Source organism: Acinonyx jubatus, chromosome E2 (assembly GCF_027475565.1).
Source record: "Acinonyx jubatus isolate Ajub_Pintada_27869175 chromosome E2, VMU_Ajub_asm_v1.0, whole genome shotgun sequence".
Lineage (NCBI taxonomy): Eukaryota > Metazoa > Chordata > Mammalia > Carnivora > Felidae > Acinonyx > Acinonyx jubatus.
The window spans coordinates 15,093,361-15,120,341 of NC_069396.1; the positions used below are offsets into that span (position 1 = coordinate 15,093,361).

Consider the following 26,981-nt stretch of genomic DNA (forward strand, 5'->3'; position numbering starts at 1 on the left):
ACCAAAAGACATAGGATATCAGAATGGATAAAAAAACAAGACCCATCTATTTGCTGTCTACAAGAGATTCATTTTAGACCTGAGGGCACTTTCAGATTGAAAGTGAGGGGATGGAGAACTATTTATCATGCTACTGGAAGTCAGAAGAAAGCTGGAGTAGCCATACTTATATCAGACAAACTACACTTTCAATTAAAGGCTGTAACAAGAGATGAAGAAGGGCATTATATAATAATTAAAGGGTCTATCCATCAAGAAGAACAATTATAAATGTCTATGCACCAAATACGGGAGCCCCCAAATATATAAAACAATTACTCACAAATATAAGAAACCTTATTGACAAGAATGTGGTCATTGCAGGGGACTTTAATACCCCACTTACAACAATGGATAGATCATCTAGACACATGGTCAATAAAGAAACAAGGGCCCTGAATGATACATTGGATCAGATGGACTTGACAGATATATTTAGAACCGTGCATCCCAAAGCAACAGAATATACTTTCTTCTCGAGGGCACATGGAACATTCTCCAAGATAGATCACATACTGGGTCACAAAACAGCCCTTCATAAGTATACAAGAATTGAGATCATACCATGCATACTTTCGGACCACAATGCTATGAAGCTTGAAATCACCCACAGGAAAAAGTCTGGAAAACCTCCAAATGCATGGAGGTTAAAGAATACCCTACTAAAGAATGAATGGGTCAACCAGGCAATTAGAGAAGAAATTAAAAAATGTATGAAAACAAACGAAAATGAAAATACAACAATCCAAACGCTATGGGATGCAGCAAAGGCAGTCCTGAGAGGAAAATGCATTGCAATCCAGGCCTATCTCAAGAAACAAGAAAAATCCCAAAGACAAAATCTAACAGCACACCTAAAGGAAATAGAAGCAGAGCAGCAAAGACACCCCAAACCCAGCAGAAGAAGAGAAATAATAAAGATCAGAGCAGAAATAAACAATATAGAATCTAAAAAAACTGTAGAGCAGATCAACGTAACCAAGAGTTGGTTTTTTGAAAAAATAAACAAAATTGATAAACCTCTAGCCAGCTTCTCAAAAAGAAAAGGGAGATGACCCAAATAGATAAAATCATGAATGAAAATGGAATGATTACAACCAATCCCTCAGAGATACAAGCAATTATCAGGGAATACTATGAAAAATTATACGCCAACAAACTGGACAACCTGGAAGAAATGGACAAATTCCTAAACACTCACACGCTTCCAAAACTCAATCAGGAGGAAACAGAAAGCTTGAACAGACCCATAACCAGCGAAGAAATTGAATCAGTCATCAAAAATCTCCCAACAAATAAGAGTCCAGGACCAGATGGCTTCCCTGGGGAATTCTACCAGACATTTAAAGCAGAGATAATACCTATCCTTGTCAAGCTATTCCAAAAAATAGAAAGGGAAGGAAAACTTCCAGACTCATTCTATGAAGCCAGTATTACTTTGATTCCTAAACCAGACAGAGACCCAGTAAAAAAAGAGAACTACAGGCCAATATCCCTGATGAATATGGATGCAAAAATTCTCAATAAGATACTAGCAAATCGAATTCAACGGCATATAAAAAGAATTATTCACCATGATCAAGTGGGATTTATTCCTGGGCTGAAGGGCTGGTTCAACATTTGCAAATCAATCAATGTGATACATCACATTAATAAAAGAAAAGATAAGAACCATATGATCCTGTCAATTGATGCAGAAAAAGCATTTGACAAAATTCAGTATCCTTTCGAAATAAAAACCCTCGAGAAAGTCGGGATAGAAGGAACATACATAAATATCATTAAAGCCATTTATGAAAAGCCCATAGCTAATATCATCCTCAATGGGGAAAAACTGAGAGCTTTCCCCCTGAGATCAGGAACACTACAGGGATGTCCACTCTCACCGCTGTTTTTCAACATAGTTTTGGAAGTTCTAGCATCAGTAATCAGACAACAAAAGGAAATCAAAGGCATCAAAATGTGCAAAGATGATGTCAAGCTTTCACTTTTTACAGATGACACGATATTATACATGGAAAATCCGATAAGAATCCACCAAAAGTCTGCTAGAACTGGTACATGAATTCAGCAAAGTCACAGGATACAAAATCAACGTACAGAAATCAGTTGCATTCTTATACTAATAATGAAGCAACAGAAAGACAAAGAAACTGATCCCATTCACAACTGCACCAAGAAGCGTAAAATACCTAGGAATAAATCTAACCAAAGATGTAAAAGATCTGTATGCTGAAAACTATAGAAAGCTCAGGAAGAAATTGAAGAAGATATAAAGAAATGGAAAAACATTCCGTGCTCATGGATTGGAAGAATGAATATTGTTAAAATGTCAATATTACCCAAAGCTATCCACACATTCAATGCAATCCCAATCAAAATTGCACCAGCATTCTTCTCGAAGCTAGAACAAGCAATCCTAAAATTCATATGGAACCACAAAAGGCCCCGAATAGCCAAAGTAATTTTGAAGAAGACCAAAGCAGGAGGCATCACAATCCCAGACTTTAGTCTCTACTACAAAGCTGTAATCATCAAGACAGCATGGTATTGGCACAAAAACAGACACATAGACCAGTGGAATAGAATAGAAACCCCAGACCTAGACCCACAATAGTATGGCCAACTAATCTTTGACAAAGCAGGAAAGAATATCCAGTGGAAAAAAGACAGTCTCTTTAACAAATGGTGCTGGGAGAACTGGACAGCAACATGCAGAAGAATGAAACTAGACCACTTTCTTACACCATTCACAAAAACAAACTCAAAATGGATAAAGGACCTGAATGTCAGACAGGAAACCATCAAAACCCTAGAGGAGAAAGCAGGAAAAGACCTCTCTGACCTCAGCCGCAGCAATTTCTTACTTGACACATCCCCCAAAGGCAAGGGAATTAAAAGCAAAAATGAACTATTGGGACCTCATGAAGATAAAAAGCTTCTGCACTGCAAAGGAAACAATCAACAAAACTAAAAGGCAACTCGCGGAATGGGAAAAGATATTTGCAAATGACATATCGGACAAAGGGCTAGTATCCAAAATCTATAAAGAGCTCACCAAACTCCACACCCAAAAAACAAATAATCCAGTGAAGAAATGGGCAGAAAACATGAATACACACTTCTCTAAAGAAGACATCCGGATGGCCAACAGGCACATGAAAAGATGCTCAACGTCGCTCCTCATCAGGGAAATACAAATCAAAACCACACTGTGATATCACCTCACACCAGTCAGAGTGGCCAAAATGAACAAATCAGGAGACTATAGATGCTGGAGAGGATGTGGAGGAATGGGAACCTTCTTGCACTGTTGGTGGGAATGCAAACTGCTACAGCCACTCTGGAAAACAGTGTGGAGGTTCCTCACAAAATTAAAAATAGACCTACCCTATGACCCAGCAGTAGCACTGCTAGGAATTTACCCAAGGGATACAGGAGTATTGATGCATAGGGGCACTTGGACCCCAATGTTTATAGCAGCACTCTCAACAAGAGCCAAATTGTGGAAAGAGCCTAAATGTCCATCAACTGATGAATGGATAAAGAAATTGTGGTTTATATACACAATGGAGTACTACGTGGCAACGAGAAAGAATGAAATATGGCCCTTTGTAGCAATGTGCACAGAACTGGAAGAGTGTGATGCTAAATGAAATAAGCCATACAGAGAAAGACAGATACCATATGGTTTCACTCTTATGTGGATCCTGAGAAACTTAACAGAAACCTATGGGGGAGGGGAAGGAAAAACAAAAAAAAAGAGGTTAGAGTGGGAGAGAGCCAAAGCATAAGAGACTCTTAAAAACTGAGAACAAACTGAAGGTTGATGGAGGGTGGGAGAGAGGGGAGGGTGGGTGATGGGCATTGAAGAGGGCATCTTTTGGGATGAGCACTGGGTGTTGTATGGAAACCAATTTGACAATAAATTTCATATATTAAAAAAAATAAAAAAAATAAAGTTTCACGTCGAAGTAAAAAAAAAATTTAGTTAAAGCCATTCTTCACATCATACACAAAACTAATTTTCAGGTGAACTAAACTTCTAATGTGAAAAAATAATGCTGGAAATAGTTCAGAAGACAATGTACAATGGACATGTTGGTGGAATTTCACATTAAAAATCATTTCAATATAAAACATCCAAAAAATTAAGGCACATAAATTACTTTAAGTTTTAAGAATTTTTCTACTTTTTACGTTAATTCAAGAAGACTCTGGATACAATCAAAATCTTGTCAACTTATTTCTTGTATACCTGTGTACCCACATACTACCCTCACCTGTGGAGGGCTTTCCTAACACTTTAAAAAGTATTTCAGTGACTTCTCTAAAATTCTTAAACCAATGCTCATTTAAAAGTGTTGCTACTAATGCAACTGCTTCAGACTTCTCAATCCCCACTTCCTTCAGAACTTAAGTCTCAAAACAACTCAGAAGCTAAATACCTTTTTTTTTTAAAATAAAACACTTATGTATTTTTGCTACTTAACTAAAAAATAGAAATAAACTTTTAGAACTGGACTGGAGTCCTATCGACATCCACACTTCCAAGTGGACTCTAAAATTCCCTGACATTGCTATAAAATTTGTGTGGGCATCAATCATATTCTATACAAAACCTCCAAGGTTTTTCTTGGTTCTTAGAGGGGACTACGTCCTCCTTCCCACCAAAGTTAAGAACCTCCATTCTAGAGGCTGGGCCCTCGACAAGTTAAATTTTCAAATTAGAAATCGAGGATTTTCATAGTCATAGGAGATGTTAAGGAAAGCTGTCCATTTATACCATAAAACTCCTGAAATGGTCCCGAATCTCACTTTGACATTAAATACATTGGGGAGTGGGGGGAAATCATGTCATTCCAGACAAAGAAGGTAAAATTTACTGAAGAGGTTTTAACCAGTGGTTGCTTTTGTTTGAGATCAAGCCTCAGAGTCTAACTGTACTCCAACACATATATGAAATGCATGTATCGATGGGTCCGACCAAGAAAATAACCGTGTTTTTGATATGAATCCATCATCATTCAGAGTCAGCAACTGCAACAATAGTTAACTTACATTTCTGTGGTGCTTTATAGAGCGCTGTCACGTGCGCTCTCCACGTGACCTTCACTCCATTCCCACTTAGGATAATTAGCACAGCAGCATCCTCTTTCTCGATGAGGAAAGTTCTGGATTCAGTTTGTGAGGTGCGGGACGCTCACCAATCTCTGCCAAGGCATTTTTTTCCAGAGACAAAGGAAGATGTAATGTTTCTTTATGATACTGCTGGTGAGGGAGACGAGGATAGAACTGTGGAAGACATCAGTGGGGAATAAAGTGTAGTTGGTGGTAGTTGTAAGCACGTCAGAGCTGGAGAGTGGTTTCTGGGAGAGGCACTAAAATAAGAGAGAAAATGGCCTTAGGAGGAGCCTTCCTTCAGGGGCGACTGAACGGGGGCAGACGTGCAGTCTCTGAATCGAGAGAAAAACGACGCTAGGTCAGAATCTAGAGACTGAAGAGTCCGCGAACAGAGGTCTCGCCTCAGGCGAGTGAAGCAACCCGACTGAAGTCCGCCAGATCGAAACGGCCTCTTTGACTCATTGTCCCTCCACCTCCGACCGCCCTTTTTGTCATTTTCCCTTCAGTGTCGCTCACCACAGATTGCTGTCTCCAGTAAGACGCCCAGCTCAATTGTGCACCTCAGGAACTCTACGCGCCACAAATTCAAGTAAGAGGCTTGGAATCTCGCCGCCCCAAACGTCTCCTAGAGTGAAGGAGAGACGGGCCAATCAAAGGCAAACTGGCTCCAGATGCCCAAATCGGTGGGCGTGGCGAAGGAATGCTGGAGGGACGTTACTGAGTTGCTAAGACGACGGCTTCCGGGTGGGCGGGCCGAGGTGACTTCTGGCCGGAAGACGAGACTCCGCGGGAAAAGCTGCCCCGCTAGGTGGACGAGGAGCTGTCGGGGTGAGGCAGTTTCCTCAAGAGTAACGGCGGGCCTGTGCTAGGGTCACACCACCGGCCTTCGTTTCCTTTACCCTTCTCTCTAACCAAACGATATTCCTGCCCACTTACAAAGTGCAAGTTGTTTCCCTAAGGTAAGCATGGGGTAATCCTATCTCCTGGTTAAATGGGTTACGGAAACTCTCGTCCACTGTGTCACACAAGGAACAGGTACTCAAAAAAGAAAAATAACTTCTTATAGTGCGAATTTTTTACTACATTGTATGCGTTTTGTAGTTTTAAAACACTGAGTGCAGTTCGAGTTAAATTTTGGTTCTTCCTGACTGCAGAATTCCATCTACCTGAGTAATGGACAAAGACCAGAATTTTCATGTTCTCTGTAGCAGTCTCAAAGCTTCTCTGACTTAAGTTTTTTTTTTTTTTTTTTAATGTTTGTTTATATTTGAGAGGGCGGTTGGTGGTACAGAGGATCCCAGGCTTTGTGCTGATGACAGAGATCCCAGTGGTGTCTCCAACTCCCAAACCTGAAGGTCATGACCTGGGCCCAAGCCAAAGCTTCACTCACTTAGCCCCCCAGGCGCCCCCTGCCTTAAATTCTTAATCTCCCATAAATCTGAAGGCAGAGGGTAAAATGGACAGTTGCTTTGAGCCTAAACCATTCTAAGAATCAAACTAATTCAGCTGAGTCTCCTTTCTTTAAGAGAGTCCTTGTAACCTAAAATAATTGAAGCCAGGTGCTAAATATGGTGCCTTTGGTTCAACGTGTGTCTCATTTGATGATGTTGGTCTCACATAAGTCTTATAAAAGTAAACATTGAAATGATAGAAGAGAAGGCTTTCTACAGACAGATAATTTTTTTTAAAAAAACTTGTGGCTTTAAAACACATCTCTTTTTTTTTTTTAATATGACATTTATTGTCAGATTGGTTTCCATACAACACCCAGTGCTCATCTCAACAGGTGCCGTCCTCAATGCCCATCACCCACCCCCCATCAACCCTCAGGTTATTCTCAGTTTTTAAGAGTCTCTTAAGGTTTGGCTCCCTCCCTGTCTTTTTTTTTTGTTGTTGTTCTTCCTTCCCCTCCCCCATGGTCTTCTGTTTAGTTTCTCAGGATCCACATAAGAGTGAAAACATACGGTATCTGTCTTTCTGTGTGACTTATTTCACTTAGCGTAACACTCTCCAGTTCCATCCACGTTGCTATAAAAGGCCATATTTCATTCTTTCTCATTGCCAAGTAGTATTCTATTGTAAAACACATCTTTTAACAAATCACACAAGTCATTGTTAAATTCCAGTCACCAAAATCTAAAAGAAAACTTCAGCAAAACTTACCTGCTTATCAGGAGGAATTTATTCCTCTAGAGTTAAGGCGCAGAAGCATTTATGAAAGCTTAGATCTGTATGTGTTTAGGTTCCTGCCAACCTCTTTCTTCATATTCCATCTTCAAAACTCGCTGCTAATGAGCACTTTTCCAGCAGCTTGGATGAAACATTTTGAATAACTTCCTCAGCCTCTAGGTTAGAAATTTCATTAAATAAAAAATTAAATACATTAGAATGCTTAGGTATGAAACATTAATGAACTGTGTAATAAGTTCTTCAGAAGAGGAGGCACTTAAGAAAACACAGGCTACCTGCATCATGAAGCCATATAATGTGATGAGATTTGATATATAGGCAAGAGATCAAAAAATGGCCAGAATTTCAAAAGAGAATGTTCCATGAACTGCTTAAATGCTTTCACAGACCATTTGAAAATAAAACTGAATCTCAGCAGAAGCCCAAGAGACCTTAGAGATGAACCACATTCTTTGGATGTCAGTATTATACTGAACAAAGCCAGTTGGAATGTTATTTATCTGGCAGGAAAAAAGATGCCTAAATTTTATAAGGACTTAGTCATTAATTTAAAAATACATAGTGGCTTTAGAGTTGAGAAAGGAAACTTGTTAGATGTACCTGTACTTGGAAAAAAAGTTTTCTCTAATAGACATATTTGACTTTATACACTGTTTTTCTTACCTGCATGTTCTTCCCCCTCTGCTTAGTTGCATCTTAATTTTTAAGATTTTTAAGATTTTTCTGAATCTTTTGAGATGTAGTCCATAGACAACTCTGACTCCAGAGAACCTATAGAATTATAATGTTGTCTTTATTTGGCATTTTTGCTTTAGGGACTGTACGGTTTCTTTTTTATGTTGATAATTGTATCTTCTGTATAATTTGCCTGCTTTACTAGATTCTAAGCTGCTTAGAATGGTATTCACCAGTGTACCTGGCAGAATGACTTGAACATGGTAAACATGATGTTGGTATAAAAAAGCCTAAGTTAGAGTTAATGTTAAATATAATTGGTAGCTGTATTAGTTTGCTAAGGCAGCCTTAACATAATACTACAGACTGGGTGGTTTAAACAACAGAATTTTATTTCTTTATGATTCTAGAGAGTAGAAAGTCCAAGATCAAGTTGTTAACTTCTCTTTTTGGCTTATGTAGATGACCATGTTCTGCCTTTGTCTTTGCATGGTTTTTTTGTATGTGCACATAAACTATGCCCAAATTTCTTAAAAGGACACCATTCATACTGGATTAGGGTCTTTCCTAAAAACCTTATTTTATCTTAATTACCTCTTTAAAGATCTTATTTTCAAATAGAGCTGCATTCTGAGGTGCTGAGGGTAGGACTTTGACATAGGAATGTGGGGGTTGCACACAATTCAGCCCATTATAATAGCCAACACTCAAAAAGCAGAAGTGGTTGGGAGCAGTTCTGTCACCCTTAGAAGTCTCTTTAGACCACGTATATAAACTTAAATGTGTAAACTCAGATTAGTGTAAGATAATAGGGAGTAGTAGAGCCTGTGGTGTATCAGAGAATATTTGCCTAAGCAAGACATTTAAATTAATATTTGTTTTTTTGTGTTTTGTTTTTGTTTTTTTACTTATTTTGAGAGCGCATGTGGGAGCAAGCAGGGGACGGACAGAGGGAGAGAGAGAATCCCAACCAGGCTCCATACTGACAGTGTGGAGCCTGACACAGTGATCACAGTACTCAAACATGACGTCATAACCTGAGCTGACATCAAGAGTTGGACCTTTAACTGACTGAGCCACCAGGAGCCCCTAAATTAAAATTTGTAAATAAAACACACCTCAGATTTGTTTGGGCTATCCACACAAAACAAACAGGCTGACTGGTTTTGGCTTACAAGGCATTGGTTTGCCAAAACCACCATCATATGATTTCATTTGGAATCTATAACCTTTTATGGTAGATACTGGACATATTAAGTATGTTTTTGCATATCCAAAGGCATTTTCCCCAGGTCCCATTGGTTCACACATAACTTTATGTGGAATACCCATGTGGAAGGAACTTTGCTGAATGCTGTACTGTGATTAAAATCCATAAATTTGGCCTTATATTCAAGAGTTACAGGGACATCCTATTTTTGAGGTAACTGAATGCATAACTATGCATAATTTGGGGATTTTTTTCTTTTTTGGTACAGCTTTATCCTGTAAATAGAACTCAGAATTCCTTGTCAGATTATTTGCCCTCAAAAGGTCAAGCCTTTGCCCTGAAGTACAATTGTAGAGGACATGAGATACATACAAAAATAATTATAGTGCAAGATAAAAGTGAGATGATAAGAGAATAATAGGTGTGCTGTGGGAAATTAGAGGAGGAAAAGATTTTTTCCAGCAGGGTGTGTTACTAAAGGTATTTAGTGCAGTTAGAATTAATCTTTCCTAGGGCACCTGGTACTTCTACTATAGCATTAATCAGTGTATTACATGGTACCTACTTGCATATGTTCACATCTCTCCCAATGCACTCTGAAATACACAAGAATGTCTTAGTCTTTATATGTTCCAGTCTGGTATTGTCCAAAAGTTTCAAGAGTCGCCTGGGGAACTTTTTAAAGATAAGTTTCTCAACTCTATTTCTAGCGATTCTAATTTAATAGGATTGGAGGGGTGGTAGAGAATCTATTTTGAAGAGGCTTCTCTCACTTAATGACTCTGGTTATCAGCCCTTTTTTGGAACCTCCTGCCCCAGAGCACCTAGGATATAGTATGCTCTCAAATTCTTATCACATTAAATGAGCAGAGCTGTGACTTAGTAAAATTAATAAGGATAAATTAGAGTGGAAAATATCCTAGAGGCAAAGAAGTCCTATTACAGATGTCCAGCTAAGAGATTAAACCACCCTTAACTAGGGCAAAGGCCATAGGAAAGGGGAGAAACAAGAAATGTTGAAAAGGTAGAATCTACAGAATTAGATGAAACTTGATATAATGCAGTAGTTCCCAAACATCGTGTGCCTAAGACTTATATGGGGTATTTATTTAAAAAGCAGATTGCCACACTCTGGTATGAATTTCTTTTTCAGTTAGTCCAGGGTAAAGCACAGGAATCTGCATTTTTTTTTAACAATCCTTCCACATGATTTTGATTTAGGTTATTTTATCTAATTTAAGACCTCAGTGTAAGAACGCAGTGATCTGTTGACCATTGTAAGAGGAAAGATTGAAAAATAGTTCTAAAGATTAAATCGTGAGTGACAGGATTAGCCATTAACCAGTATTTGGTTTAGAGAGAAATAAAGTTCATCCATGAAAGCTCTTTGGCAAGTAAGAAGAAATGGGCTTTAAGAGCCTGGGAAAGAGGTAGAGGGCGACGAAAAAATTGGGATCCTTTGTGATAAAGATTCCTAAGAGAGATAAAGGAAAGATTCCTAAGAGAGATAAAGGAAAAAGAAGAAAGTCATGGGGAAAATTGGGGGGATTATTTCTCCTTTGAGAGATTTTGAAATGAAGGAGGCAACATGTGAAAGAGAAGGTGGGAGAAAAGTTGGAAAAACCAAAACCAAGAGTTTTAAGTAAAGAATGTGTACATCATCTAGTGTGAATGAGAACTACAAGGGTTGTAGGGTGAACATGAAGAGACCTCTGAGACTGACATCTATTTGGTACCCTTTAATAGAAGGAGTTTTGCAGAACTGTGTGGTTGCTGTGAGTTGAAAAATAGATGGCAAGAAAATCTAAGCTAGGGATTATTAAGCATAATTTACCATGTGAAGAGAATAAGTATCTGCACCCCCATGTTCATAGCAGCATTATTTACAATAACCAAACAGGGAAACAACCTAAGTGTCCATCATTGGGTGAATGGATTTAAAAAAAAGGCTATGGTATATATATGATACAGCGAATTATAAGTTAGCCATAAAAAAAAAACAAGGAAATCCTGCCATTCTGACAAAAGGGATGGACCTTGAGGGCATTTTCTCATATGAAGTAAGTTAATATTGTATGATCTCATATGTGAAATCTGAAAACAAAAGTCAGAAGAGGTCAGATTTTAGGTTACTGGAGGCAGGGGGTAGGGGAAATACAAACTTCTAATTACGAGATAAGTACTAGGGATGTAATGTACATCATGATGACAATAGTTTGCACTGCTGTGTGATACATATGAAAGTTAAGAGGGTAAATCCTAAGACTTCTCATCATAAGGAAGAACTTTGTCTCTCTGGCTTGTTTTATCTATGCAGGATGATAGATGGTAATTAAACACTGTGGCAATTTCATAGTATATGTAAGTCAAACAATTATGCTGTATACCTTGAACTTGTACAGTGATGTGTACCAATTATATCTCAATAAAACTGGAAGAAAAATGAGAGATTGTCATTATATGAAGAAGGTAACACAGGAAGATACTTATAATCTGTTAGAGATGTCCATTTTTTGTATAGTAGAAAAGAATTTTTAAGACCAGGATCAATGGAGGTAAAAAGATAAAAGGATCACAGTAATACTAAAGAGTAAACATGCTTCATTAGCAAAACCTGGGTTTTGTTGTTTTTTTTTTTGGGGGGGGGGTCTTTCCTGGATAGTAAAGGAAATTAATAATAAGCCTAATTAGAAGTTCCCTTTTTAAGAAGTAAAACAGAAGAATAAAAGTTTCTGGAATAGAGTTTTATTTTAATATAGACTTTAAAGAAGAAAAATTTTCAAGTGATAGCCTTTGTAGACTTACCAAGACAATGGTTTTAAAACATTATATCTTATATGCCAATCTTACAAGCTATCCATAAGTACATAATTAGTATAATAGTTTATATAAGAGGTCTGTATTCAAAACTCAAGTCTGCCTCTTATAGATGTGTGTACAACCTTGATTCAGATCCTGTTAAATAGGGGCGCCTGGGTGGCTCATTTAAGCATCCAACTTTGGCTCAGATCAAGATCTCACAGTTTGTGAGTTCAAGCCCTGCTTTGGGCTCTGTGCTGACAGCTCAGAGGCTGGAGCCTGCTTCGAATTTTGTATCTCCCTCTCTCTCTCTCTATGCCCCTCCCCTGCTTGTGTGCTGTCTCTCAAAAATAAATAAAATATTTAAAAATAAGATTATGTTAAATGAAATGGAAATTTCTAATACTTCATAGCATTAAATGAAGTGATACAATGTTAAATATGTTCTTGCCATATAGTAAGAATTAAATAATGGTGACTCTTTTATTAATTGAATGACCTTTTGCAAGTTACTAATTGCTCTGAATTTTTAAGTGTTCTCTGTCAAATGGTAATAGTTATATAATTAAGGACATTCATAGAACGAGGTAGAGTTAACAAAAATATTATGTTATTAGAAAACGGGGAGTTAATCAGAGGGTCTTGTAACAATGCATAGCACATAAAAACACTCAGTAAATGGCAAATGGTATTGTTATGTCAAAAATCTAAAAGTAATATCACTTATTTATCTCAGTTGCATAGAGCTTTGAAATGCATTCTTCATATAGTCTTTTCAACAGTTTTGTGAGATAGTCCCTTTTACAGATGAGAGAAAGTTTGAGTAACTTAGAGTCAAAAAGAAGCAGTCTTCTCACTCCCAGGCCAGTGCTTTCACCCATCATACAATATCTGTCATCTAAGTCACAAAGGTTATTTTTTCAACTTTATATTTTGAAATTTTAGATTCATGTGTGGTTGCTAGTAATAGTACAGAGAGGTTCCTTGTACATCTTCACCCAGTTTCCCCCAATGGTAATGATATCTTATGTAACTATAGTATAACATCAAAACCAAGAAATTGTTACCTAATGACCTTACTGAGATTTTACCAGTTTACATACACTAATTGGTGTGCGTGTGTGCATTTATTCTATGCAGTTATCTTTCTGTAGATTAGTGTAACCACCATTATAGTCAAGGTACAAAACTGTTTTCACCACAGGATTTCTTATGCTACATTTTTTTTTAATTTTTTTTTAACATTTATTTATTTTTGAGACAAAGAGAGACAGAGCATGAATGGGGGAGGGGCAGAGAGAGAGGGAGACATAGAATCGGAAGCAGGCTCCAGGCTCTGAGCCATCAGCCCAGAGCCTGACACGGGGCTCGAACTCACCGCGAGATCGTGACCTGAGCTGAAGTCGGATGCTTAACCGACTGAGCCATCCAGGCACCCCTCTTATGCTACATTTTTGATAGCCAGAGCCTTTGCACCTAGATCCCAGTTACTATGCCCCAGCAACCACTAATCTGGTCTACATGTTTACAGTGTTGTCACTTTGAGAATGTTACATAAATGGAATAATACTTGTAACTACTTGAGATAAATTTTATTAATAAAATTTACATGTAAATTGTATCAAAAAGAAATACAGTTTTTAAGTTTTTATTTTAATTCCAGTTAAAATACAGCATTCTCTTAGTTTCACATGTACAATATTGTGATTCAACAATTCCATTACATCTCCCAGTGCTCATCACAAAAAGTGTACTCCTTGATCCCCATCACCTATTTAACTCATTCCCCCCACACAACTGCCCTTTGGTAATCAGCAGATTCTCTGTAGTTAAGAGTCTGTTGCTTGATTTGTCTTTTTTTCTCCCTTGGCTCATTTGTTTCTTAAATTTTACATGAGTGAAATCATAGGGTATTTGTCTCTCTCTGACTTCTTTTGATTGGCCTTATACTCTAGCTCCATCCATGCCATTGCAAATGGCAAGATTTCATTCTTTTTTATGGCTGAATAATATTCCTGTGTGTGTGTGTACGTACAACATCTGTATCCATTCATCAGTCAGTGGATACTTGGGCTGCTTCTGTAATTTGGCTATTGTAAATAATGCTGCTATAAACATAGGGGTGCACATATATCTCTGAATTAGTGTTCTTGTATTCTTTGGGTAAATACCCAGTAGTGTGATTGCTGAATTGCAGGGTAGTTCTATTTTTAACTTGTGGAGGAACTCCATACTGTTTTCCACTTTGGCTGCACCAATTTGCATTCACACCAACAGTGCACAAGCATTCCTTTTTCTCCATATCCTTGCCAACACTTGTTCCTTTTGTTGTTGATTATAGTCATTCTGACTGATGTGATATCTCATTGTAGTTTTGATTTGCATTTCCTTCACGATAAGTGATGGTGAGCATTTTTCATGTGTCTTTTGGCCATCTTTAAGTCTTCTTTCGAAAAATGTCTATTCATGTATTCTCCCACTTTTTTAATCGGATTATTTATATTTCGGGTGTTGAGTTTTATAAGTTATTTATTTTGGATACTAACCTTTTGTTCGATATGTAATTTGCGGATATATTCTTCCATTCTGTAGTTTGCCTTTTAGTTTGGTTGATTGTTTACTTCACTGTGCAGAAAAGTTTTATTTTGATGTCCTAAGAGTTTATTTTTGCTTTTGTTTCCCTTCCATTGGGAGATAATACCTAGAAAAAGTTGCTACAGCTCATGTCAGAGAAGTTACTGCCTGTATTTTCTTCTAGGATTTTTATGGTTATAGGTCTCACATTTAGATCTTTAATCCATTTTGAATTTATTTTTGTGTATGATGTAAGAAAGTGGTCCAGTTTCATTCTTTTGCATTATTTCTGTCCAGTTTTCCCAGCATATTTTGTTAAAGAGTTAATTTTTTTTAAATATTTATTTATTTTTAAGAGAGAGGCAGAGACAGAGCACAAGTGGGGGAGAGGCAGAGAGAGAGAGAGAGGGGGAGACACAGAATCCAAGGTAGGCTCATAACCTGAGCCAAAGTCAGACACTTAACCAACTGAGCCACCCAGTCACCCCTGAAGAGGCTTTTACCCATTGCATATTCTTGCCTTTATTATCGAAGCATATATGAGAATAAATTGACCATATAATTGTAGGTGTATTTTTGGATTTTCTGTTCTGTTGATCTATGTTTCTGTTTTTGTGCCAGTAGCATACTGTTTTGATTACTGCGGCTTTGCAGTATAACTTGAAGTCTGGAATTGTGTTAACTCTAGTTTTGTTCTTTTTCAAGATTGTTTTGGCTATTCAGGGTCTTTGGTGGTTCCATACAAATTTTGGGATTGTTACAGTTTGGTGAAAAAGTCTATTGGTATTTTGATAGGGATTGCCTTAAATGTGTAGATTGCTTTGGATATTATAGACACTAAAAATATTCTTCCAGTCCATCAGCAATGGAATGATTTTCCATTTCTTGGTGTCATCTTCAATTTCTTTCATCACTGTTTTATAATTTTCAGAGTACAAGGCTTTCACATTTTAGGCTAGGTTTATTCCTAGGTACTTTACTATTTTTGGTGTAATTATAAATGGGTTTATTTACTTAGTTTTTCTTTCTTCTTCCTCAGTGTTGGTATATAGATGTGCAACAGATTTCTGTACATTGATGTTGTATCCTGCCACTATATGGAATTTGTTTTTCAGTTTTAGCAGTTTCTTGGTGAAGTCTTTCAGGCTTTCTTTATATAGTATTTGGTCATCTGCAAATAGTGAAAGTTTTATTTCTTCCTTACTGATTTGGATGCCTTTTATTTATTTTTGTTGCCTGATTGCTGTGGCTAGGACTTCCAGTACTATGTTGATTAAAGTAGTGAGGGTAGACATTCTTGTCTTGTTCCTGACCTTAGAGAAAAAGCTTTGTTTTCCCATTAAGTATGTTTTCTGTGAGATTTTAATATATGGCCTTTATTATTGTTAAGGTATGTTCCCTCTAAACCTACTTTGTCAAGGGTTTTTATCATGAATGCATGTTGTACTTTGTCAAATGCTTTTTCTGCATGTATTGAAATGATCATATGGTTTTTATCCTTTCTCTTAATGATGTGATATATCACATTGATTGATGTACAAATATTGAGCCACCCTTGCAACCCAGGAATAATTCCCACTTGATCATGGTGAATTCTTTTTAAGTTTATTTGAGAGAGAGAGAGAGAGAGAGAGTGTGTGTGTACACGTGCACGAGCACATGGGCAAGTGAGGGGCAAAGAGAGAGGGAGAGCGAAAATCCCAAGCAGGCTCTGCAGTGTCAGTGCAGAGCCTGATGTGGGGCTCAAACCCATGAACTGTGAGATCGTGACCTGAGCCAAAGTTAGACACTTAAGCAACTGAGCCACCCAGGCACCTCCAGGGTGAATGATTTTTTTAATGTGTTGTTGGATTTAGTTTGCTAGTATTTTGTTGAGGATGCTCACATCTGTGTTCTTCAGAGTTACTGGCCTTTAGTTCTCTTTTTTCATGGTGTCTTTATCTGGTTTTGGTATCAGGATAATGTTGGCCTCTATTTTTTCTTTTTCCATTTTTTAGTAGAGTTCATCTGGTCTTTTGTTGGTTGGGAGTTGTTTGATTACTGATTCTATTTCATTGCTGACTAACAGTCTATTCAAATTTCCTATTCCTGTTTTAGTTTTAATAGTTTATATATTTCTAGGAATTTATCCATTTCTTTTCAGTTGTCCAATTTTTCAGCGTAGAGTCTTCCATAATATTCTCTTGTAATTGTTTGTATTGCTGTGGTTTTGGTTGTTATTTCTCCTTTTGCATTTGTGATTTTATTTATTTGGGTACTTTCTCTTCTTGTCAAGCCTGACTAGAGATTTATAAATTTTATTAGTTTTTTATTTTTTTCATAAAACCAGCTCCTGGTTTCATTGATTTCTGTTCTATTGTGGGGTTTTAAGTTTTTTTTTATTTTTAGTTTCTGAATCATTTACTACTCTATATATATTATTTCCTTCTGCTGGTTTCAGGTTTTGTTTGCTGTTCTTTTTAGCTTTTTAGGTTATTTATTTTAGGTTTTTCTTTGTTCTTGAGGTACGCTCATATTGCTAGAAACTGCCCTTTTAGAACCACCTTTGCTGCATCCTAAAGGTTTGGGACCATTGTGTTTTCATTTTCATTTGTTTCCATGTAATTTGTATTTCTTTTATTTCCTATCTGACTCATTCATTGTTCAGTAGTGTGTTATTTAACCTTCATGTATTTGTGGTCTTTCCAGACTTTTTCTTGTGGTTCACTGCTAGTTTCATAGTATTGTGTTCAGAAAAGATGCATGGTATGACTTCAATTTTCTTGAATTTGTTGAGACTTGTTTTGTGGCCTAATATGTTATCTATTCCAGAGAATATCCCATGTGCACTTGAAAAGTGTGTATCCTGCTGTTCTAGGATGGAATGTTCTGAATATATCTGTTAAATCCATTGGGTACACTGTGCCATTCGAAACCATTGTTTCCTTGTTGATTTTCTGTTTAGATGATCTGTTCCTTGATGTAAGCGGGGTGTTAAATTCCCCTACTGTTACTGTATTACTATCGATCAGTTCCTTGATATTTCTTTTTAACTGTTTTACATATTTAGGTGCTTCAAGTTGGAGGCATAAATATTTATGCCTTGTTATATGTTCTTGTTGGATTGTCCTTTTTATGATTATATAGTGTCCTTCTTTGTCTCCTGTTACAGTCTTTGTTTTAAAGTCTTCTTTGTTCAATGTAAGTATTGCTACTCTGGATTTCTTTTGACATCCATTTGCATGATAGATGTTTCTGCACCCTCTCACTTTGAATCTGCAGGTGTTTTTAGGTCTAAAATGAGTCTTGTAAGCAGTATATAGATAGGTTTTGGTTTTTATAATCCATTCTGTCACCCTCTATGTCTTTTGATTGGAGTATTTAGTCTATTTGCATTTAAAGTAATTATTTATAGGTATCTATTTATTGCCATTTTAATACTTGTTTGGGGGTTGTTTCTGAAGATTTTCTCTGACCCTTGTTTTTCTTTCATGGTTTACTTGTTTTCTTTAATGATATATTTGGATTTCTTTCTCTTTATTCTTTGCTTATTAGTGGCTTCTGATTTGTGGTTACCATTAGGTTTGTATATAACACCTGTGTATAGTCGCCTTTATTTAGTTGATGGTTATTTAAGTTTGAACCCATTCTTTTTTTCTTCTCCTTACCCTGTTTTAGGCATATGGTGTCATATTTAAGATCCTTTTATTTTGTGAGTTTTTTGATTGAATTTTTTACAGAAACATTCATTTTTACTGCTTTTATGGTTCCTACCTTGATACATCACTTTTGGTCTTTACTTTCCACTCAAAGAGTTCCCCCCACTTTTAAAATTTTTTTTTTAATATTTATTTATTTTTGAGAGACTGAGAGAGACACAGCACGAGCAGGGGAGGGGCAGAGACAGAGGGAGACACAGAATCCGAAGCAGGCTCCAGGCCCTGAGCTGTCAGCACAGAGCCTGATGCGAGGCTTGAACCCTTGAACCATGAGATCATGACCTGAGCCAAAGTCTGATGCTCAATCAACTGAGCCACCTGGGTACCCCTCAAAGGGTCTCCTTTAATGTTTCTTGCAGGGCTGGTTTAGTGGTCATGAACTTTAGTTTTTGTTTGGGAAACTCTTTATCTCTCCTTCTATTCTGAATGATAGCCTTGCTGGAGACAGTATTCTCAGCTGCAGATATTTTCCATTCAGCACTTTGAACATATCATGCCACTTCCTTCTTGCTTGGTAAGTTTCTGGTGAAAAATTCCCTGATAGTCTTATTTGGTTTCCCTTGTATGTTACTATTTTCTTTCTTCTTGCTGGTTTTAAAATGTTTATCACTATATTTTGCCAGTTAAAATATATCATGCTGTTGATGTGGTTTTGTTGTTATTGGGAGTTCTTTGTGCCTTCTGGATCTGGATATCTGTTTCCTTCCCCAGATTAGGGAAGTTTTCAGCTATTATTTCTTTAAATAAATTTTCTGCCCCCCTTTGTCTCTCTTCTTCTGGGACTCCTATGATATGAAGATTATTAGGTTTGACGGAATCAGTGAATTCCCTAAGTCTGTTCTTACTTTGCATAATTCTTTTCTCTATCTTTTGTTCAGCTGGGTGACTTTCCGTTACTCTCTATGCTAGGTAATAAATTTTTTCCTCTGCTTTTCCGGCCTGCTGTTCATTCCATCAAGCGTGTTTCTCATTTCATTTATTGAGCCCTTTATCTCTAATAAATTATTCCTTATCTCTGTGTTAAGGGTCTCACTCATGCCTTCCATTGTTTTCTCAAGTCCAGTGATTCTCTTTAAGTATTACATTGAATACTCCAACAGCCATGTTAACTACATCTGTTTAACTTATGTTTCTGGCCAGGGCTTTGTCCTGTTCTTTAGTTGGGGACGAATTCCTCTGTCTTCTCATTTTGTCTAAATCTCTGTGCCTGCTTCTATATGTTAGGAAAGTCATCTACGTCTCCTTTTCTTTCAGGTAATGGCCTTATGAAGAACGGGTCCAATAGTGCCCCACTGTGTAGTGTTCCCTGTTCCTCAGGGCCTGGCAATTCAGCAAGTGTGTTTAAGGTGTGTTGCATTTGTTCTGCTGTTGTGTCCTAGCTGTCTGCAGAGTCCAGTTGTCTGCAGAGGCTCTCTTTTCTTGTTGTGGGCAGTGTTTGGTTCCTGGCCTGAATATGACAAATTTTAACTAGGTGTGCCCTGATCTGCTTGTGAAATGAGACCTGTTGCTGCTGCCACTGGAACTGAGGCCCTTCAAATCTCCTGGACTGGGAAACGTGGTGTGGGCAGGGGTTTGGGCCAGTCTTCTGGGGAGAGGGCCTGCCATGCTTGGACTGAGGTAAGTTGACTAGAAAGGGGGATCCCCCAGAGTTTGGAGGGCAAGGCTTGATGTAAGCAAGTTACATAGGGAGGGTCTGCTCTGCACTGGTTCCTGCATGTGGCCCTGTGCTTAAACTGAGAGGCAGGAGAGGGAAATGGTGCTTGCCAGTTCCTATGTTCACAGAGTGATCTATGAATGGCACCTTTCTGGTGCACACTCTGAGAAAAGTAAATAACCCTCCCAGGCACTCTTGAGATTGCTGTGTCTACCGTGTATGTCCATAGGCTGTTGGCTGTGCTTTATGTTCACTGGTATCCCCAGTGTCCTGCAGGCTCTATTCAAACCAAGCCTGTTGACTTTTAAAACTCCAGGCTTTAATTCACACTGGTTGCAAGAACTAATGAAATTCGGCCCCTATTGCTTTGCCAGACAGTTGCTATGGGAATTCATTTTACCTTTGTGGACTCCCCTATATGTTAGTCTTTATCTCTCCCTTGTCTGAAATGATGTCTCCCTCCTCACCACCGTGGCCACTCTTCATTTCTCTCCCAAGCTATGTCTCTGCCCTTGCTACCTTCTTCACTGTAGCCTCTTCTCTACCTGTAGTTGTGGAGTTTGTTGTGCCAGTGTTCAGGTCCATTTCTGGGGAACTTCAGATGTTTGTTTTTTTTTTAATTTTTTAAAATATTTATTTATTTTTTGAGAGAGAGAGTGAGACAGTGTGAGCGGGGTGGGCCAGAGAGAGGGAGACATAATCGGAAGTAGGCTCCAGGCTCTGAGCTGTCAGAACAGAGCACAACGTGGGACTCGAACTCATGGACCGTGAGATCATGACCTGAGCTGAAGTTGAACGCCCAGCTGACTGAGCCACCCAGGCGCCCCTTGATGTTTTAATAGTTACCTAGTTGTATTCATGGGATGAGGTGACTCTAGAGTCCTGCTACTCTGCTGCCATCTTCCCTTCAGCCCCACTCAAAATAAAATCATTTTAAAAATAAAACACAAGCCTTTTATCTAGTGGAGGAGTAGATAGCTTTCAATTTTCTTGGCCTATCGATAGCAAGAGAAGAACTAGAGGAATAAAACCACAAGCAATGGCAAAGACCCTCAAATTTTAAGCCCTGGCACACGTGGTTCTGTGTGTCTAGATAGCATATTTTGTCTTTAAATGTTGTTCAATGACCATTGCCTGCCTTTCCTTTGAAAACGTTTTCTTGTGGAAATTAACCTTGTTATGTATCTTGCATGGATTTTAATGTCAAATCAGTGAATAAGGGAAAATTTATGAAGTGCATGATGTTATGAAAAATTATGGACATTTTATGGCTTACTCTCCCACCAAAATAGCCATTCAAGTGGGAAAAACACCTCTCACAGTCAACCATCTTGGAACTCTGGAACCCAATCAGGCAGTAAAACAACCAGGGAAGTGCTTAATGAAAGGAGAGGCTTTTAAATTCAGTAAAAGTGACATGACAGCTACCAACCCCCCTTTCTTCAGCCTTGCCATGATTGTGGTGATAGTAGTCACCGTTTCTAGAGTAGCTGGCTACTGCCAGGGCAGGCAGTGTTGACTTCATCATCCAAGTTTTGGAGACGGTGCATTTTGATCAGTCTGGTTATCCTGTGAGTGACCAGTAAAGGTGTTTCCTTTTGTTTCAGCCCCCTTGGATTGCAGTGGCTTCCACAGCTGTGGCTACTATCAAAAGATTTAGAGATGCTTTCTTTTTTCTCGTTTGGATGCAGGCATTTACACAGACTCTGTTAGGTCTCTGCCTGACTTGTGGGGATACTGGAAGAGAAACATCCCCTGGATGACTACAGACTTACTTAGCAGTAAACTTAATCAAGGAGGCATAAGACTTTAGTGTGCCAAAATGACAAAAGATTGCTGAAAAAAATAAGACCTAAATAAATAGGACATTCCATATACATGGGTTGAGAAACTTAATATTGTTGAGATGACAATACTACCCAAAGCAATCTGGAGTTTATATTGAATCCCTATGAAAAATAGCCTTCTTTTTTTTAAATTAAAACTGAAAAACCCTTCCTGAAATTCAAAAAGAATTTCAAGGGACTCTTGATAGTCAAAACAATCTTGAAAAGAAAAACAAATTTGGTGGATACAAAGTTCCTGATTTTAAAACTTAGTACAAAGCTACAAAAATTAAAAGTTTGGCATTGGCATGAGGGTGGACATATAGGCAAATGAAATACAATTCAGAGCCCAGAATTATGTCATCACATTTATGGTGAAATGATTTTCATCAGTGGGGGCAAGATCATTCAATGGTGGGGGAAGAACAGTCTCTATAGCAAATGGTGCTGGGAAAACTGGACATCCACATGGAAAAGGACAAAATTGGACCTTTACCTTACACAATATACAAAAATTAACTCAAAATGGATTAAAGACCTGAATTTTAGAACTAAATAAATGACTTTTAGAAGAAAACATAGGGACCAATTTTCATGACCTTGGATTTGGCAGTGATTTCTTATATATGACACCATAAGTATAGGCAATAAAAAAAATACATTGGACTGCATCAAAATTTAAAACCTGTATGTTTCAAAAAATACCGTCAATAGAATAAACAGATTGCACAGAACAGGAAAAAATATTTGAAACCATATATCTGAAAAGGGTGTAATATTCAGAATATATGAAGAATTGCTTCCGCTCATTTTAAAAAACAAAATTCTTAAATGGGCTAAAGCTTGAATAGACATTTCTCTAAGAAGACATACAAATGGCCAATAAGCATAGAAACAATGCTCAGCTCTGCTATTCATTAGGGAAATTTACATTGAAACCTCAGTAAGATACCTCTTCATACCCAGTAGGAAGGCTGTTACCAAAAGAAGAAAAGAAAAAAAGGGGAGGGAGGGAGAGAGGTCAGCAGAAGTAGAAGAAAAGAAAAAGGAGATAACAAGTGTTGGCAAATATGTAGAGAAATTTGAACCCTCTTACATTGCTGGTAGAACTGTGAAATGGTATAGTTGCTGTAAAAAACAGTTTGGCAGTTCCTCAAAAAATTAAATATCATAACTCCATTCCTAGGTGTATACCGAAACAGGGACTTAAACAGATTCTAATACACCAGTGTTCAAAACATTATTCACAGTTATTAAAAGGTAGAAACAACCCAATTGTCCATCAACAAAGTAACTGATAAACAAAATTTGGTATATCATTAAACAGAATCTAGTATGTCCATATAATGGAATATTACTTGGCCAAAAAAAGGAATAAAGTTCTGATACACGCTACAAAATGGATAGATCTTGAAAACATTAAGTGACATAATCCATATATAAAAGGGTGATATAATTCTAAAAGTTAGATGATTTGTAAAGACGTTAATTAGAGGTTATCAGGGTTAAGATGGGGGAGAGGCACATGTGCTATTACTATATGGGTACAGAATTTCTTTTTGGGATGATGAAAAAATTCTGGAAATAGTGATGATGGTTATACAACATCCTGAATGTACTTAATGACACTGAATCATACTGGATGTAGTTAACTTTTATGTTGTATGTGTATAGGAATAAGACCTTAATGTGGTTATTGTTTTTGAGACTCCTTGCTCTAACTTACAAATGAATGATAAAACTTTGGTTTTCTTTGTTTTGATTCTTAACTTAATGTTTAATCTTATTTAGGTTTTCTGCATAGATTTTTTTCCTTTGAAAACAAAATGTGACCATCCATTGGGAATATTCTAATATTTTAGTATTACTTTTATAAGTTAATGAGATTTTTTCAAATGCAAATTATTCTCAGAAGAATCTGATGACACTGGCATAGTTTTTTGGGATGTGCTTAGGCTTGGCTGAACTGGGGTCAGGAGGCTGAGAGTTTAGAATATGGAGTATCTAGGTCATAGTAAACCTGGAAGACTAGTGGAAACAGTAGTAAATTTGTATTCCACAGGCAAAGGGATTCAAATTACACCTTTAACATTACTGAAATAATAGTTCTAAAAACATAATTAATGTTACCTTTTTGGATAGGATAGGATAGGATAAACTGCAACAGCAACAAACCCCTGTATTTGTTTGGCATCATCTTCTCATTAACAATCAGCATCAAGAGAGATTAGAAACTTTCCTTTTCATTTAGTCCCAACCTAAATACCCCAAAGGCGAATGTAGGTTTTGTGTGATGAGTTAAGTTTTGGCTCTTTTAAACAGCTATATTTTAAGTATTTCTTCACAGTGAGTTAGGTGATGTTTCAAGTAAGGTTAGACTCACTATAGTTAGGCTTCACTCTGTTTCAAACTAAGGGAAAGTTGTTTTTGTTTTTTTTTTCTAATAGACGAGGTATTTATAGGTTTTTGAGTTTTCACAGTATTGGCAAAATTCAGTAGTAGAACTCTCAACTTGGGTAATGGCATCAAGTTTGATGCTAGTGTTGTGTACCAACTGTGGAAAGTATTGTGTGTTCTCAAGTAGTTCATTTAACTCACTGTCAGCATCTAGAAATGGGAACAATATTCCCTACTACGTGGGATTCATATGAAGATAAAATAAGAAAGAATGAAAAGTGCTTTACACAGTATCTAATACATTGGAAATTATCATTAATGGTAGTTGTCACTATTGATTAAATATCATTTACCTTTCCTGCCTTTATGCGGTTTTGTGAATATTAGATGAGTTAACATGAAAGCTTTTTAAAATTGGTAAGGTGGTATGTAGGTGAACATTTGACAATTGAAGATATTTTTCTCTTTTCTGAACTTTTTATTTTCACTATTATAAAATAAGTGTTTAATATTATACTTATTTACATTCGGTTTTGTTTTGTTATTTTATGGATGTTAATCTCAACTCCTAAACAAGAACATGTATGTTGCTTCAGGATAGCTAATGTTTCTTAGCTCATATTTCTCTTCAGTCTCCTATGTATAGCATGGCGCTATGTTACTTGCGTGAAAAACACAGTAAACATTTGTTTACTTTTAGTAATTGGTCTTTTCTAAGCAGGCCCTTAAGCATATCATAGTTGCAATTAGAATTAACAGTCACCCTGAACATGTGGCTGCTGCTATGCTCTTGAGAATTCCCATTACTTGAAGGTGACCTTCAAGTATATCCCACTGGATACTGACCTGACAAAAGTGATTCATACCTCTAGCCAACAACACAGATCTCTGCAGTGTGTCCTGCTTTCCAAGCCACACTAAAACTAAAGCTACTGAAATAAGTAAAGCATATTATTTGTTTAATGAGGATATTATTTACTAAATAGAAAATATTATTACCCAAGCCTATTTTTAGAGTTGGATTAATATTTCCTGTCACGTACAATCTCAGATACTGTTTCCTCTAAAAAACTTTTTTATCCAAATACAATTTTCAGGAAATTAGCACAGTACACACCCTATAGTATGTTGGGGTGTGTGTGGGGGGGGGGTATGTGGAATTAATGATAAAATGAGATTGAGTCAGTAGCTAAGAGCCTAACTTTGAAGTACAAAAGTTTTGAATTCTCAACTGTGCTATTTATTAGTTATGTGACTGTGGGGGATGTAGTTTAATTTTGTAAGACAAAGTTTCTTCTTTGGTTTTATGGGCATTATAATAGCCATCTCATAGGTTTATTGTATTAAATGAAATAATCGATTTACAGCACTTAGCACAATACCAGATACCTACTAAATACACATTAAGAGTAATTTTAATTGCAATAACATTTTTAGCCTCAAAATTACTTAAAAATTACTCTCAAGTAGGAAATTTCAAGAAAGGACAGCTCCCACATTGGTCATTGCAAGTGCTCAGTGGCGTGATGAGAATTCAAATCTCATTATTGTACTCTGCTATCCTCAAAATGTTGGTCCTTGTCTTCAGACTAGGTTTTCTCAGGGTCAGAGGTGACCACTATAGTTTTAGTCTTCAATTAATCCAGCCAAAGAAAACACCATCTCTCCACATAGGTTTCTTTTTAAGAACAAGAAAATCTTTTTTGGAAACCTTCTAACACACTTGCCTCCAGTACTCATTTACTGAGTTAGATACTCACTTCCTAAATGAACACAGGTGAGGAGAAAGGGATTATGGATTACCTAGGGGTGTGCTTAAAGAAGCCAAGATTTCACAAAGCAAGAAAGAATATCCAACAGAAGAAAGACAGTCTTTTCAACAAATGGTGTTGGGAAAACTGGACCACTTTCTTACACCATGCACAAAAATAAATTAAAAATGGATTAAAGACATAAATGTGAGATAGGAAACCATCAAAATCCTAGAGGAGAACACAGACATCTCTTTGACATCAGCCATAGCAACTTCTTTGTTTTTAAAACTTTTTTAATGTTTAATTTTGAGAAAGAGAGCGTGCAAGCACAAGCGGGGGAGCAGCAGAGGGAGAGAGGGAGACAGAGGATCTGAAACAGGCTCCAGGCTCTGAGCTGTCAGTACAGAGCCTGATGCAGGACTCAAACTCAGGAACTCTGAGATCATAACCTGAGGCTGAAGTCAGATGCTTAACTGACTGAGCCACTCAGGCACCACCAGCCATAACACTTTCTTACTATATATGTCTCCTGAGGCAAAGGAAACAAAGGCAAAAGCAAGCTATTGGGACTTCATCAAAATAAAAAGCTCTGCACAGCAAAGGAAGCAGACAAGAAACTAAAAGACAACCTACTGAGTGGGAGAAGGTATTTGTGAATGACCTATCTGATAAAGGGTTAGTATTCAAAAGATAGGAAGAACTGAACACCCAAAAAACAAACCACACAGTTAAAAAATGGGAAGAAGGGGTGCCTCGGTGTCTCATTTGGTTAAACATCCAACTGTTGGTTTCGCTTTAGGTCTTGATCTCATGGGTTGTGAGATCGAGCCCTATATCGGCTTCCTGCTGACAGTGCAGAGCCTGCTTGGGATTCTCTCTTCTCTCTCTGTTCCTCCCCTGCTCATGCTCTCTCTCTTTCACAAAATAAACTTAAAAATGGGCAGAAGACATGAAATACACATTTTTCCAAAGAAGATATCGGATGGCCCATAGACACATGAAAAGATGCTTATCATCATCATCATTAGGGAAATACAAATC

General features: G+C 37.3%; 2 long non-coding RNA genes across 6 annotated transcripts in view; one reads left to right on the forward strand and one right to left on the reverse strand.

Moving 5' to 3' along the window:
- LOC113604343 (uncharacterized) overlaps positions 1–6,040 on the reverse strand; it is a 436,767-nt gene extending 430,727 nt beyond the window's left edge. Inside the window, exons 1-2 of the long non-coding RNA XR_008293481.1 lie at positions 5,680–6,040; positions 5,101–5,334 (exon numbers count right to left, since the gene is read on the reverse strand). This is a non-coding gene — a long non-coding RNA (uncharacterized LOC113604343). The remainder of the gene's footprint in view (positions 1–5,100; positions 5,335–5,679) is intronic.
- Positions 5,300–26,981, forward strand: part of LOC113604339 (uncharacterized) — a 162,704-nt gene continuing 141,022 nt past the window's right edge. For 3 of the 5 annotated variants that reach the window (XR_008293477.1, XR_008293478.1, XR_008293480.1), the window contains exon 1: positions 5,302–6,122. This is a non-coding gene — a long non-coding RNA (uncharacterized LOC113604339). Of the gene's footprint in view, positions 6,123–26,981 lie in introns of all 5 variants that reach the window. The other 2 variants (XR_003426226.2, XR_008293479.1) reach the window with 2 other exon arrangements.